Source organism: Atta cephalotes (genome assembly GCF_000143395.1).
Source record: "Atta cephalotes unplaced genomic scaffold scaffold00029, whole genome shotgun sequence".
NCBI classification, from domain to species: domain Eukaryota; kingdom Metazoa; phylum Arthropoda; class Insecta; order Hymenoptera; family Formicidae; genus Atta; species Atta cephalotes.
Genome location: NW_012130093.1, coordinates 405,146 through 423,026, shown reverse-complemented (window position 1 = coordinate 423,026; position 17,881 = coordinate 405,146). Strand labels below are relative to the sequence as shown.

Sequence of the window (17,881 nt, the reverse complement as noted above, 5' to 3'; positions counted from 1 at the left end):
TATACATTGATATACATTAACATTTCAATTAGTATTTCGTAATTACTTTTTATATGTATGAATCATAAATGAAGATATAATCAAAATTTAATACTTTTTCACGCTTTGTATTTATGAGTACCATTAAAAAATTGATTGAAAACAGATATACATGATATGCAATATACATAAAACGGTAATTATATATGTAATATTTCATAATTAATTATGGTTTATACACATTATATTAAACATTACATTGAAAAAAAATCTTTTATGCATTGTAACTTAATGAGATAAAAATAAAAATTCTATGTAACGTCACATATCCAATTCTTTGAATGTAATGATGAAATAAAAATCGGGATCAGCCAGTAAAATTGTTACTTTTACGTGATTTTTATCAAAATTAATAAAATTTATCATGTTATTACTATGCCAATTAAAGCATACATTAGATTCTCATAAGATACATAATTGTCGAAAGCAATCTTTTAAATAATTATTTATTCTCACAGATTATGATTCAAAAATATAAAGAAGTAGGAAACATATCATGTCATTCTAACTTCGATATCTGTGCAATAGGAAACTACCAGGTGTACAAGTATGAAATGACGATTTTTTCCCAAAAAAAAAACACGTTACGGAAGAATGATAAAAAGAGATTTATTCAAAGTATGCTCTATTGCTAGTTACACATTTTTCCATCTTTCGGGCAATTTGTGGATACGCCAGTAAAAATCTTCCCCTTTTGCCGCAAACCATTCATCGAGTCATTTTTTCACGTCTTCGTACGAACCAAAGCCCTGCTCAGCAAGTGCGTGACCCACCGATGCAAACAAGTGGTAATCGGAAGGAGCCAAGTCTGGTGAATAAGCCGCAGGTAGAACTTCCCAGCTGAGTGCTTCCAATCCTGAACTGGTTTTGTTGCATGTTGGAGCATTGTCATGGAGAAAAATGACTTTGTGTTGCCTCTTTTGGTATTTCGGTCGTTTTTTAAGCAGCGAACAGTTCAAATCGATCAATTGTTGTTGATAGTGTTTGGTATTAACCGTTTCGCCTTCAATAGCTCATAATAGACCCTTCTGGTCCCACCAAACACAGAGCATCGTCTTCCTGCCAAAGCGATTCGGTCTTGCGGTCGATGTGGGTGGTGCGCTTGGGTCTACTCATGATTTTTTACGCTTGGAATTCTCAAAAAAAAATCCACTTTTCATCCCCAGTAACGATACGATGCAAGAATGACTTTCTTCTCTATCATTCAAGCAAAATTTCCCATGTGTTTTTGCGCCTCTCCATCTGTCTCTCGTTCAATTCATGTGGCTGCCGACTTTCTGAATCTTTCCCATCTCTTGTAGGCGATTGGAACAGCTTATTGATTAACGCTCAATTGCTCTGCGAGTTGTTTTTATGATCATCTTCATCCAGCAATGCTTGCAATTCACGTCTTCGTACTTTTTGGGTGGTTTGCTGTGTTCCTTGTCTGTAATATCTCCAATTTTGAAACGCTGAAACCATCGTTCACACGTTTTTTGCGATGGAGCATGTTCATCATAAGCTTCTCCAAGTAATCGGTATGATTCCGCAGCAGTTTTCTTCAAATGAAAACAAAAAATTAATGCTGTCCGCGAATGCTCCTTATTTGGTACAAATTTCGTCATATTAAACACAGCAACACAATACTATGCAAACACTTTTCAATCAAATCACTTTGCGCGTTTGACACTTGTTGATGGTACAATAAAATGGTGTATAATGTTAAATCTTTGTACTTCACATTGCATTGGTGCGCTATCTGTTTCTCAAATTGTCATTTCAGACTTGTACACCTGGTATAATTAAAAATATCTGAAATATAAAATACGTTAGAATATAAATACGAAAGCAAGAAATTAATTAAAAACCTTCCTCAAAGATATAACGTCATTCCATATGGAGTCCAATTTCTGTGATATAACAAAAATCAAAACCTTTTTTTTAATTCCTACAAGTGTCGTTATCTGTCTCTTAGAGATATTTAATGGCATGTATGGCTACTAATTTTGATTTTTAATATAGGAGTATTCCAATAGGATCACTTAAAGGGAGTGATCCTATTGGAATACTCCTATATTATAAACAATTATATTATATATTATAATCAGATCTTGCGGATTTTTCTTTTTACTCTTCATGTTGTCTTCTCCTTCATAAATTCTGCAGCTAACACGTTTGGATGTTGATCAATCCTATACGTTGTAGCTCCTGCTGTAGTATCTATAATTTCCTTCTTGACTGTGTTGATACTAAAGTCTTTGTGGAGAATCTGTACCACGGAGCGTCTGTGATGATTCGAAACATTTTTGACTGAAATTTTTAGAGGATTTCTATATTTGAATTTGAGGCAGTGCCTCGGAGTTGAATTTTGTAAGTCCAAATCGTTTCTAGAATACTCAGAGAAGTTTATTTTCAAGAAATAGCTAATGATTTACAATCAATAAGCCAATATAGTTTGAAGAGTTGAATTCCAAAGTTGTTTTCGCTTCATGGAAATATACTTCTTCTACATTAGGCGTTTGTCCAGGTACTTTGCTTCTTTGTGAAATTAGGAAACTAGTTAATGTGACTATCGGGCAGATTTTATTATGATTGTCACGTAGTGAACTTAGTCTCTCATTGAGTCTTATTCTCCATGTTCTTATTCTCCATGTTTTCATTATTGCATCAAATCAAGGCTACTTTGATTCTTATGAGCAGACAGAATCATTGTGTCATCTGCATATGTGGCGAATGTTCCTTGCGAATTTATAGGAAAATCTGCTGTGTAAAGCAAATAGAGAATGGTCTTAGGACATTGCCCTGTGGAATTTCAGAGTGTATTTCATATAACTTAAAAAGGTCTAACTTAGAAAGGCTCTCTTCTTGATTAATAAAAGAATGTCTTTCTTGGAGATAAGATTTAATATGTAAGATTTAATATGTAATAGTAATTTATGGGAAGATTTTTCTTGTATAGCAATCTCGTGCCAAACTTTATCAAAGGCCTGCAAAACATCCAAGAATATCACAACACAATAGCGTTTGGCTTCCATTTCTTTATTTATTTGCTGGACAATTTTATATATTAATTGTAGCATGTTTTGATCAATTTTAATTAAAATTCGTGAAATTTCAGAATTTATTGTTTTTATTATGTACATTATATACATTAAAATATTTAAAAGCTCTTCATGACATATTTTGAAGATAATATATGTATTAAATGATCTTTCATTTGGAATTTAGGACTCAAAAAGGTAATAAAATAATGAACATATGAAACTTAGGATATTTTATTATCTGTATAATACGAGCATAACTGAAGATATAATATATCAGAATACATCATAAATACGAGGAAGCAAGAAATTAATTTAAAAAATTTTCTCAATGATGTAATGTTACATGGGGTCCAATTTTTTAATGTAATGTAACAAAAATCAAAATCAGCTAGAGTAAGATAATAGTGAGGATTCTAATCCACGGATGCAGCAATCAGCAGATAGCTAGTGTCGCGCGGATAAAGAAGATGAAGTCACAGATTCTGGGTTCGGGGGAGGGGGAAGCGCGTCAGGATCCGTGTTAGAGGGGAAGAAGGAGTTTGTTCTTTCTCTCTTTCACTCATTGCGTTCTTTAAACTATTATCCTCTCCTACCCATTGTAGGATCCAGTCCTTTTTCTTCCGTTGGAATTCTATACTTATTGTATTATTTGCGCTCTCTTTTTTTTCTTCTTTTGCACACGATTTTATTAAATAGATATTTAATGCTTTTTTAAATAATATGGCTGGGCAATGATTTTAATTTAGCAACTGATAATATGTTTAGTAATAGAAATGGCCAAGCGTTCCTAATTATTGAATCATTATTAAAATTGTTAGTGAGTAACTATCGAAACACTTATTAAATTATATACATACTACTGAACAACTGTCATTATTGATAGATTCTTAATTATAAGGAATAGAGGAAAGAAATTAAAATGCATTTTAAAAAATCTCATACTTTATTTTTTAAACTTGATATATTTTTTCTGGCAACCACTAGTTATATATTGGCAGTACAAATTAGTTCGGTTCGTTTCCCTAAAGATAGCTCCAGCTGTTGTGAATGATACACAGTGACAGCTGATTTTGACGGTTTCGGAGAGTTTTAAACATCTGCTAATAATATTCAGTTTATATCGCTTTGAGTTTCATACAAAAACCTTGATTTTTACTGAGTTTGAAATGTCAAATTTTGTGTTAACCAAGCAGCATTTGCGGGAGGTTTTGATTTTCTGCTTTAATTGGAAGAAAAGTGCGGCTGAAGCCCATCGAATGCTCGAAGTTTATCATATGGTGACACTGCTCCAACTGATAAATCATGTAGGGAATAGTTTCGACGTTTCAAGGATGGAGATTTCAGCGTTGAAGACAAGCTTCGCTCTGAACAGCCAAAAAAATTCGAAGATAAAGAATTAGAGGCATTACTCGAAGATCAGAGTCAAACGCAAGAGGAGTTTGCAGAATCATTGGGGATAACTCAACAAGCCGTTTCTGTACCATTGAGAGCCATGGGAATGATTCAAAAATAAGGAAATTGGGTACCTTATGAACTGAAACCGAGAGACGTTGAAAGGCGATTTTTCACTTGCGAACAGCTGATTCAAAGACAACAGAAAAAAAGTTTTTTGCATCGAATTGTGACTGGAGATGAGAAGTGAATATTCTACAACAACCTCAAGAAGAAAAAATACTACGCTAAGCCCGGCCTCGTTGCCATCGACCTCAACATCAACATGACCGAACATTCATGGTTCGAAGATCATGCTCTGTATTTGGTGGAACTGGTGGAAAAAGGGTCTTGTTTACTATGAGCTGCTGAAACCTGGCAATTCCATTATGAGCGATCGGTATCGGCTACAATTGATTCGTTTGAGCCGTGCATTGCGGAAAGAAAAACGGTCAGAATACGAGCAAAGACATGATAAAGTTATTCTTCTTCATGACAACATTCGGCCTCATGTCGCTAAAGTTGTAAAAAAATATTTGGAAACGCTCAAATGGAATGTTTTACCGCACCGTATTCTCCGGACATTGCTCCTTCTGATTACTGGTTGTTCCGAAAGATGCAGCAAGTCATCGGTTTTATTTCTTTCGCAGAAATCGAAAATTGGCTTCAAAATTGGATCGCCTTCAAAGACGAGTCATTTTTTCGAGATGGAATTCGAAAATTGCCTGAGAGATGGGAAAAAGTAGTAGGCAGCGATAGATAATACTTTAATTGATCTGTTCATTCATTTTGTTTTGAAATAAATGCATAAAAAACGGACCGAACTAATTTAATATTTCCAATATTTTAAATATATTTTGTAACGCACAATTCTTAACATGTTTTTCATCGTACAGTATTAATCACATCTAGATTATGTAAAGAATCTATAGCTTAGTAATCAGCATCCAGAGTCTCAATTCTCGAGTCTGTCAGCTGCGTTTTTCATGTCCTTTAACGTATACAAGAACCTCATCGTCATCCTTCTCTTCTACACCAATTATAGCCATTGTAATCAGTTTCGACATGCTATATGAAATCATCCCGTCTTTCCATTGCAATCCATGCTGATAAACACTCAGTCAAGAAGCGCAATACTTTTCTGACTTCGTCAAGAAGTTCCATGGCATGGGACACGTAAAAATATAATGAGAAAGAATAGCTCCTTTTCTCAACACCGCCATTTCTTTCACGACAAATTTCTTTCTAACGATAAATCCTTGCAGATCTACAAACATTGGTATAGTCATGATGAACGACTTTTTGAGACTGTGTTTGATCTCATCTTGATCTTGGATTTTATCTCATATATTAAAAAGAGGGAGAGAATTTTTTTTTGTTGATGATAATTTACGTAATCTTGCGTACTATTTGACTATTTGACATTGGACTATATTTGATCACGTGATCGTGTATGATAAGACAATAGGCAACTGTATTCGCGGATACATTCTCTTTGAATTCAAATTTTAATCGTACATTCACGGTCTCACTCTTGATGGATTCGTTTTGTCACGAGCAATCAATGGTCACTAGAGTATAATCTTTTAAAAGGTAATTGGAATAATGATTTATTTCTTTCACGAGAGATTTGATAGTAAGACGTACGGAACGTAAATACATATCATACAAAATAATGGTTCTGCGTTTGTCAAAGTCTAGATTCAGATTCATCATCATACGGATAAAATTCAGAGTTTAAATAAAGTTTTACATTGATTAATTTACAAGTATCGAAATAAATTTTATGTGCCGTCATGATATTTTTTTTTATCTAGTCTATAGACTAAAAATAACATATCGTTTTTCCAACTGAATTGCAGTCTTGATGGCCCAGGAATGCTTCGTTGTAACCGACAATAGGCGATACTTACATAAATCCCACGAACGGAAACTCATACTCAGATATCGTCTGCTCTCTGAAACGTGCAGCATGGATAGTTTATTACAATAAATTCAACACTTCATTCAATAAAACGAGGCATTCGCCATTGTACTTTGAATAATTCAAGCGTCAGCTCTGTCGCTGGATCTCCCACTATGTAATTGTTACCGTTGCGCGTTCGTGTCAAAATTAATTGACGAGTGTTAATTATCATACCTTTGTAATTCTCGCAAAAAGCCAACAATATGCTGAGCGGTACACAAAAATTAATGTATCCATCGTCTGTTATTAGGCTTTTTGCGGTATCACTAAAGTCGATAAATCCAGCATTATGCAAACTATATTTCATTAGAAAACGTTGCATAACCCTTCATAAGACTAGTTATTCCAACGTTTTTGCTGCGATCAATCTCCGTTGAATTCGAATTTCATCGAACGCCACACAATTACATCCAAGATTTGGTTGCTTTTGTACATTTTTTTCCTTTGAAGTCAATCTACCTTCGAGAGAATGCTTTCACACGGTAACATGTATAAATTCTCTTGTATGGGTATCCTTATCTTGTCGCTATGTCCAAACGTCGTGTTGACGTACGGATTGTACATGTGAAACTTGACGATGCGATCGTCAAAGATTGTTCGCCTCCAATATTCAAGATATCAACCTTCTCAAATATTTCATACAACAAAGCCCAATGATTGTAAAAATTTAATGTTCGACGCAGTGTTTGTTTTTTCTACTGAACGCTCAAATATTTTTGATCGCTGTCGTCCCTCTGACAAAAATATGTTCCCTGTCTGTTTCGCCTGCTTGTTCAGAACAAGCATCTCACGTTGTCGTTATCATATTCCTTTATCGCTGACACCTCCATATGCAATCTAACGGTGATTTCTTCTCCGCGAAAATCGAACAATTGTCTTGATTCACAATGCGAATCGTCAGATCCATAATGTTCCGATGATCGGAAGATAAATGAACTGTGTCGGTTTTTCCGATATTTTATATCCTGGCGGCACGCTCGGTGAAAATTCATGTATTGTGTAAATGGACTTATCGTTGCTGTACCATATACGCCCGTGGTCACGTTGCATTCAATGCGAATGATATTTAAGTTGATGATATTTATCGATACGTCTAATTCGTGCCACTGTTGCGTGCCACTCCAGCATCCTCCACAGGATTTTCATTTTCAATGAAAATCAATTTCAATCCCAACCTCCAATATTGTGAGGTTTGATGAAAATTTCTTTTACTCGACAAGCGCATTTGATCTCACTCTTTATTGTATTATTATTGGCATGAATAGTCAATGAGTACTTTTCATCTTTTTTGCGAAGCGTTTTCTCTCTTGTAACATCATTAGAATAAAATTATAAAATTGCATGTCTTAGATATTTATTTATGTCACGTATTTCGTATGATCTTCGGGAATGACAATTTCTTTGTCATCTTCATCAGTAAAACCTGTTATTCAATGAATTTACATTAGATATCGTATGATTCAAAGTTAAACCGAGCTCGTAATCGCCATCGCTCAAATCTACGACCGAAAAGTAGCAAATCGCTCTTACCGGTGAGCATAAACGACATGTTTAAATGAATACTGAGTTGAAAGAGTGCAATATCAATTCTTAAAGTGATCGCCAACTGTAAAAACTGTAAACATATTAGGTGTACAACTTTGATTCCGCCGTTTTTCTATAGATGACTTTAGCGATAAATGGTGGTCGAAATAAATAGATCATAGACGTCATACAATAAACTTGAGCATCTGTCAACATAATCCCATAGAAACATTAGTCGATTCTGCATCATAAAGTTATTCTCGATTGAAAATGTCAGTTTACGAGCCAAATTCTCGTCATTTGCGGGAGGTTTTAATTTTTTGCTTCAATATGAAGAAATCTGCGGCTGAGGCTCATCGAATGCTCTCAAATACTTATGGTGAAGCCGCTATTAATGAAAGAACGTGACGTGAATGGTTTCAACGCTTCAAGAACGGTGATTTTGACGTCGAAGACCGGCATAGCGGTGGAAGAGAGAAGGTTTTCGAAGATGCAGAATTGGAGGCATTACTTGAGCAAGACTCGTGTCAAAATCAAGAAGAATTGGCACGATCATTGGGAGTGACTCAACAAGTCATTTCAAAACGCCTCAAAGCAATGGGAATGATTCAGAAGTAAGGAAATTGGGTGCCGTACGAATTGAAGCCGAGAGATGTTGAACGGCGTTTGTTTGCTTGTGAATAGCTGCTTGAAAGGCAAAGACGGAAGGGATTTCTGCATCGCATTATGACTGGGGACGAAAAATGGATTCATTACGATAATCCTAAGCGCAGAAAATGAGGAGTTCGACGACCAAACCGAATATTCACGGCTCTAAGGTCATGCTCTGTATTTGGTGGGACCAGCTCGGCGTAGTGTATTGTGAACTGTTAAAACCGACTGAAACAATCACAAACGATCGGTATCGAACGCAATTGATGCGTTTGAGCCGAGCATTGAAAGACAAATGGCCGCAATACAATGAGAGACACGATAAAGTGATTTTGCAGCATGACAATGCTCGACCCCATGTTGCGAAAGTGGTCAAGACATACTTAGAAACGTTGAAATGGGAAGTCCTACCTCACCCGCCGTATTCTCCAGACGTTGCTCCCTCTGACTATCACTTGTTTCGATCAATGGCACACGGCCTGGCTGACCAGCATTTCGTCTTATGAAGAAGTAAAAAATTGAATCAATTCGTGAATAGCCTCAAAAGATGACCAGTTTTTTCGACGCGGGATTCGTACGCTACCCGAAAGATGGGAGAAAGTAGTGGCCAGCGATGGACAATACTTTGAATCATAAATGTATAACCAGTTTTTTATAATAAGCCTCGAATTTCGAAGAAAAAACAGCGGAAGCAAAGTTGTACACCTAATAGTTGTCCATAGTTTGATCGTAATGTTGATAAGGCGTGCGATTATACTCGATTTACATTATGTCCAAATATCGCATCAATTCCTTCGGTGATCGAAACTAAAACTCAAAGTAAACAGCACGATCTCCCCTCTTCGCTTACGTCACCCAATGAGTACCTGGTCCATCAATATTATTTAAATTTACGATACTGCTCTCGTTCCGATACACTGTCTCTGTTGGTAAGGTAATATGCATAAAAATATCTCTAAAACATGGAATACGCATACGTTTTGTCAGTTGTTGCAGTTGTACGTTGGTAGTTACACCCTTCGGCATTTTTGGCAACTGTTTAACATTTTTTTTAAACCTTTTTATTTTTTCCGGTGTGATTCCTCGTCCACGCTTGTACGAAACGAGGTGACTTTCCATGACGCGATTATGATGTTTCAGTTCTTCCAACTGATGTTGCGCGACTTTATTATCGTTTATAGCTTTTCTTGCGCTGCTGACCAACAAACCGAAAACTCCCAACAGCGATAGAATAGATAAGATACCGCGTTATATTCGTTTTTTCGTCCGCTTTTTCTTCTTCGTTTTCATGCCCATACCAATTTTCGTTATAGCTTTCGTAGCCACCCAAACAGCTGTGGCAGCAGCTCTCTCTCTTCAAGAGTCGAATCTTTCGCGGTAATTCGTTTCCGCGCCTCTTTAGCGAGTATTTTATCAGCTTATCGTTTCGTGAGATCTTTGCTCCGCGAATAAACTATGTTGCTATCACGACACGCCGCCAATTAATCCAATTAATTAATTAATGCTTCGATCGCTTCTAGCCAATCGCTTTCCTAAATGCGTACCTGGACCACAAAATTGATATCCGGGGATATGTAACTCAATCGGAAGTGCGTTATAGCGTGATTTAAAAAACCGTAATCTTTTGTTGACATTTGCTATAATTTCTTATAAATGACGCTGACCATCAATATGCGATCGATGGCAGAGCAAATTATAATGTTTCAAGCACCGACGATGCTGAACCTCTGAGTCAACTTTTATATGCTCGGATAATCGGTCCCACAGTTGATCTATGTAATTCTTAAATTCTCGTAGCAAAATAATTTTCGGTATATACTTCAACTCTTTGGAGGTTAAATTATGTACATCACAGTTGTCTAATACGATAAGAAGCATTTTGAATACTTTCGCTTGCGCTACTATAAATACATCCGCTCTTGATCCGATGTCATTTTTTTTTCAATATTATCAATGTTGTGAAGGAAGAAGATATGAAGTTCATGCGATAATCGCAGATGATCAAAATGATTAATATCGTAATAAAGTACTGTCTAAAAAAGAAATACGCAAGTATGGAAACATGCTGCCGATTTCTATATGCGGAATCATCTTCGACAAACTCAAACTGTGGCAAAACAAACATATTGATAAATTTGCTGAAAAGTCCACATGGCATACGTTTGGAAAACGTGTACGTATACTCGAAGTCATTGCAACAATCAAAATACCAATACTTGGAGAATTTATTAGCACCGAAAGAAATTAGTTATTTTACATTCTCCAATAATAATAATGTATTACTACCGAACGAGGTGCTCAAATTCCATTTTTGTTTTCAATGACGTGACATGCGACAAGCAAGACACAATCAGTGAGTACTTTGCAATGGGTTGACACGTGGACGTTGACTGTTTTTATCTGTGTCAGACATACGCAAAGATATTGAAACATCTTATAATGCAAATCTGTTGAAACAGAATAGTATCAATCTGAAACATGTATACAATGATCATGTAAACACTGACATGTCTTATGAGAATTTCTATGAAGTGTGTCGTTGCTGTTGGCAACAAAAATGAATTTGTAGTCAGATAAAGACAGTGCTTACGAATGAATGATACAGAAAAGGATTTAATGAATATGCGATATTTTAATGTGATTAGTCGTTGTCAACTATACAACATTTCCTTTCGAGTGCAACATGAATAACAAGAAAGAGCTCAAGATTCATGAGAGGATAGCGAAACAAATGACGAAAATGAGTGAATTGATTCGTAAAAAACCGCGCTTTAAAAATACTGGCAAAATAGGAAGATATAGCATTGGAGAAACACTTTAAACCTATCGTCGAACTTCTAAAACAGATTGTCGAGAACACCGCTAATGATGAATCTCAATCAAGAAGAAATCAACGTTATTAGGATAAAAATATTAAGAATAAAAATATTAAGAAAAGAAAACTTGAAGATAATGAAGATGTTCATGATGATAATGATGGTGACTTCTGGATAGACAATTCAATTAATACCATCATCTAAAAAGCAATGTACAAAAAAATCGAACATTACGTCGAATTCCATTTATGCGTCGCCTGAACTATACGAATTATCGTACGAACATTCGCACGTTTCCTCAGTCGAAAACGTTTATGAAACGTTAAACAATCATTGCAAACGCGGCAAGTTCGTGAGGAGTTGCATAATCAATTGGGGGCACTTGGACAAAAATATATAAACATGCTTTTCGTGACAGAGATGCGATCGATCACATTTATGGCGTATATTTTAGCGAGAACGGCACGATGCAAATATTCCCGATAATACTATTTATACAGAAAATGATAAACTAGCATATAAAAGTATATATACTGTTGGCAACGAATGTTCACAAGCGCAGTCATAAAACGGATAATCCAATAGTGAGCAGCAAAAGGTACAAATATAATATAAGGTACAAATATAAAGTAGAAATAATAGCACTCTTAGTGTCAGGTAAAATACAAGTTATAAATACGCATCAGGAAACTAAACAACAATAAAGTCGATTATGTTCATTGGGACGATCCTAACGAGTTAGTGAATCATCTACGATTGGTTGAAGCCTCGTGGACAACGTCCACGATAACGAAATATTGTCTATTATCGAGAAGCTTCATGAAACTGACTTTATTATAAATTGAAACGAGATACACAGTCATTTTAGTTGATATTAAAATGCCGATAAACAACGTTTGCGTTTAAGAACTTTGTGATATTTTACGCATTATACAGCAATAATCGTAACATAACATAACAGAGAAGAAAAACCTCGAAAAATAACGACTAGAAGAACTGCATATTCCGACGAGAAAAAATTTTTCACGCAGATGTATCATAATTTACAGATATGAAGATCTGTGGCAGCCTGTGATCGAGATGCGCCCTTACACACGATTCAACAAAGGTTATCACTATATTCTCATCATTATCGATGTGAGCACATCGTACCGCTGAAAATCAAGAGAGAGAGAGATGGAAATGAGATGTCTACAGCGATCGCAAAGATAATTCGAGACAATGGAAGATGTTCAAAAAATTTGCAAACCGATATGGGAAAAGAATTTTACAACGCAAACGTGCAAGAACTCCTGAAAAAACACAATATAAATCATTATTCAACATATTTCATAATGAAGGTATCTGTTGAGCGGTTCAATCATACGTTGAAAAACGATATATGGAAATAATTTACGCACAATGGAAATTATAAATGGATCGACTTGCTACCGCGTCTCGTGTCTAAGTACAACACGCGAAAGTTTCGAATTGTCGGTATGCTCATTGATGTGACTCCTACGATTGCTGATAAACTCTTAAATACGGTGTACAGTAGCGTAAAGGCTGTCGCACTTCCGCGATTCAAAGTGGGGACTCACGTGTGAACAAATTCAAGACGATCTTTGAGAAAGATTACACGCCAAATTGAACCAAGGAAGTGTTTAGAATTATCAAAGTACAGAAAACTAATCTTGTAACGTATCTACTGGAAGATTACCACGGAAAATCGGTCGCTGGAGGATTCTATGAGTATGAGTTGCATCGTGTCGCTAATCTCAACGTATATCTAGTTGAAAAGGTATTACATAAAAAAGAAGATAAAATGAAATAGCTCAGATTTGATAATTTGCACAACTCTTCGATACACAAGGATAGTGTTATAAAAATAAAATTTATTACAAATTATATAATTATTTTTTCTCTATGTAAATATAAACGCATTACACATGTTATACACATTACACATATTACAGATGCATACGTATACATGTACATATACATACGTACATATACACGTACATACATACATACATATATAAATACATACATATATACATACATATATACATATATACATACTATACATAATATACATATTATACATATTAAATATATTATACATCATATATAAATGTGTTTTTATTAATAAGAAATACATAAATACGAAAAAAAAGAAATGAATTTTTTTATAATAATATTTTATAATGTCCCCATGGCAGTATATCGGTAGAATCTGGAACAGTACCGCTTATCATCGTATGGATTCAGAAAGATTTTTGTTTCGGATATGGTGTATACTTCGTGCAATTTCGATCTTAAGCACGACTGCCTACGTTATTTTAATTGTGTCATTGAGACACTGCGTATAATCATTGAACGTTATGGATTTCGCTACAACGTTGCTCTTGACGTCCTTTGCCTTCTTAATATCTTTTTTGCCATCGACGTGCAAAGCGTACATTTTTGCTCTAAGCCCGACGAATTCAGTCATGATCACACCATTGTTTTCATCTTTCATTAAATCGGGAATTTTTTTATTTACTAGCGGAATGTTGTAAGTATTATCGATCGCGTAATCGCTCGTATCGAATCTATTGATATCGCATTTCACAACAGCGTAGACATCGTCGCATTCTACATATATGAAACTATCAATGTCAGTGTACATAATTTTATATTTTTCATGAAAGAGCGGTAACATGTACTCGTAATGAAATTCGTATAAACACGTTTTAGATATATCGAGGATGCACATATCCACGTATATCGGTTTGTCGAACCTCGAGTTTCCACATTTCTATCGCAACCAGGTTCTCGGAAAAAATGCTTCTATTGTGAAAATTTGGTTTCGCGATCATTGTCTCTACTACTCACTCTACACCGTATCTCCCATCCCAACACATTAATATGGTTACGTACATTCTCCATGGTCTTGCCAAAAATCACGTTGTTCATTAATTTGAATAAGTTTTTCTTGAACTTATTCTTTGCTAAAGTTCTAAAACTGTATTGAGTTCGATGTACTCGCGAAGCCATGGAAATTGCGCGAATTGCAGTACGATGGATCTTTATAAAGCGGAGACCGTGACGAGTACATTGCTGCAGATTGCAATAATGTATGACGTAACGTTTTTTTATCATACAATGTCGCGAGAAGCTTTTCTTCTCGCGCGAGTTTCTCGCGCGTTGGACAAAACGATAGATCGGAATGCACATCATGTTGCGGATACTTCAAGTTAACCTCAAGAACGTAAATGAATCTGAAATGCGACATTCATAATATCAAAATTATCTACGTCGCGATCACCCAGCGAAAATCGGCATATGGCAATGGTTGACACATTGCCCAATAGTACAAGTTGTTGATGTATATCAGATATGTCGATGATTTCGATGGATCGTACAACTGCATGTACTTGTTGACTTGCGCATACCTGTTTGAACATTGATTCAGACCGCCACGTATACTACGTTCGATGAATAGAACCATGTTAACGTCGGTAAGAAATTCGAAATTGACGCAAGTCTGTTTTAACATCGCGTCTCACATAAAACCCGGTAGTGTATAATAATACGCGGAATCGAACTGGTGATGCAACTATCCCGAAAATTCTCAGATATTAGCCAACAACAATATCTGTTTTTAAATATAGATCACTAAAACTTCTATATCGCCCTGTCAAGTAGCAATGATCGCGTACCCGCGTGTCATCTGGCGCGAATGGTTCGCACACGTGGCACTGTTAAATTTTTGCCAATCATCTCGCGTAAAATCTGCCATGGGAACATTAATAGATAGGATAGTATTTACAGTATGCGCTAAATTTTTAAGTTCCTCGGCGAACCATGCGACGCAATCATTACCGCGACGAAAATGATACATACACAACGAGCCGTACGAACAATGAACATAGTATGCTAAGGTAAATACTCGATGTTATTGATACATATAGTTGGATTTCATGTCATCTTCATTTTCTCTAGAGTGCATTCTAGATCAGTGTAGATCATGGAACGGGATGCGTTCCTTCCTGCGGTGGTTGCTGAAGCTCAATCACTTGTTGTCCTCACTGGGTAGCCGGATCGCGTAGTTGTTAAATTTTCCACAGTCTATTGTGTGAACCTCCAATTTCATGCTTGTATGAAAATAGCGCAGGCATCTGAAAAATAACACAAATTTTTATTATTATTTAAAAACAAAATGTTGCTGAAAATATTTATAATTTTTTCTTTTTTAAATGTATACGATTATCACGGAAATATTCTATTCTTTCTTGTTGTAATTTGCGATCTCACAAGGCGAGATAAATCCTTGATCCATGCAAAATGCTCTGTATTATCGCTATGTATTATTGCATGGATCTTATACGTACAAAAGATTGACGTGTTTGCCCTTCTTTTGATAAGCCATAATGGAAGCATTTCTTTTTCCTCGATGAGATAAATATTTGGAGATATCGTTGAGACTTTCAAATCTTTTAATTTGACTCAACGTCATTGGAAACTGGATGCCTGTGAGATTTAGCACTGAATAGTGCGGATATGATGACTTTCGCTCCGTATGCTTTTTAGCTGGATGTAGAGTGGCAACCACTGATCAGGCAAAACATGTCCACGAATCGCATGTTGACTATCATATTAATTTCTCGCTGGGGTGCGACATCCCGCGTGCAACGGATTATATTTGTTTACGTTTACATTTTTAGTTAGATTCAGGATATGCAACAGCGTCCACCCGCTATCGTTTTCTGGAATTCCTTCAGCGATGGCAGGATAGGCTCAACCACGCGCGACACGTGGTTCAAATCGGACGAACGGAAGTTCATAGTTTCTCGTGCTCACACTTTTATTCACACGTTTATCAATACAATATCCGATACAAATTCATCATTAAACACTGTGTTTATCTTAATGTTATCATGTTTCTGAATAACACTTTGTACACGTTCCAGCACTATCTCTCTCGCATCTTCGACGAATTGGCGAGCTTTGATGTGTCCAGAGTTTATCACCGGCACCGATCAATATACAGCTTTCGAACGCTGTATCAATCTCGCGCCATCGAGGTCCCGCGATATACTCGGCATCCACTTGCACAAAACGTTCGCGCACAGTATCTTTTAAATTTTCGAGTCTCGCAATACGAACGATCGACTGTTTCACATCAATCGATAATCGCGGACGTTTAGCGCGACTTTCTGTTCCTCTAGCGATTTGATGAAATTATCGCAATATTGTTCCCACGCAAGAAACTCTTCTCGCGTATTTAGCGCTTATGAAATCACGCTTCGTTTAATCCATATAAATCCATATTAAAATATATTGTTTTTCACAAGTGGTATAGTAAGGCGGGTTCTAACCCATGGGGCTAGAGAAGAGCGCGGGGCGTGAGGGATATTCATAGGCGCGGGAGGTACTGGTAAGCGCGGGGAAGGAGGAGGAGGGCGCGGGAAGTCCCCGGCGCTATCGGTATTTATAATGATACGTGATACCGCCATGTTGTGGCATCACGTATCACTGAGGACCGTCACCCCACATCTCGCCACCCTGCCGCCACTCCGCTACCGCCATCCCGCCACCATCCCGCCGCCACCATCCTATCGCCGCGAAAATGCGTTTTCGGGCAGCCGCAGACCTCGCGTCCACTCCAAAATGCGTTTTTGGGCCGCCACCGCCACGGACTTCGCGTCCACTCTAAAATATATTGTCGTCTTCTCTTATCATCTTCTCTTATCTCCTTTTTTTTTCTTTTCGCATCCAAAATCATAAGTATACTAATCTTAGCGCTATCGGTATTTACATAAACATAGAACTCTCCGGTCGATGGATTACATAAATATGATGACGTTTCGCTATGCCTTTCATATTTTTCACCTCTCCCAAAATGCATCGGTAACAAAGACTTGCATACACTTACCGCATATACTTACTATCTCTCTTTCTTTTATGTTTCGTCATTCCTGCTACGTTGTTTCTTTTCGCACGCAAATATATTTTGTCAATATACGTTTTTTATTTAATGATTTAAATAGAAAGAACGCTTAATACAATTGTGACCATCTGTCGCAGTTGAGCATGAAGATGCTGACGTGTAATATGATAGCGCCATGATAATAAGAAAGGAATGAATAAGCATACACCCAGATATATAATTTAAATATGCGTTTATTTTTATATATAACGTAAGTTCTTATTACATAGTTCTTACAATATTATTTATAAGCAGAAACTTAATTTAATTTAATTAATTTCAAATCGAATTTTAAGCACCTCATTGCTTCCATGATTAGCAATAAAATGTACATTTTTTCACACTGTTTATAATATTATCTAAAGCATAAACTATTAACTCACACACTATATTTGATTTTTTATTAATAATTAATTAATTAATAAATTTTGTGCAAAAAAATCTACAGCATTACATTTATCGATGATACAATTTTTTT

General features: G+C 36.1%; 1 pseudogene; it reads right to left on the bottom strand.

Moving 5' to 3' along the window:
- Positions 1–2,152: 2,152 nt before the first annotated feature.
- Positions 2,153–14,922, bottom strand: LOC105620801 (annotated as a pseudogene).
- Between the last annotated feature and the right edge of the window lie 2,959 nt (positions 14,923–17,881).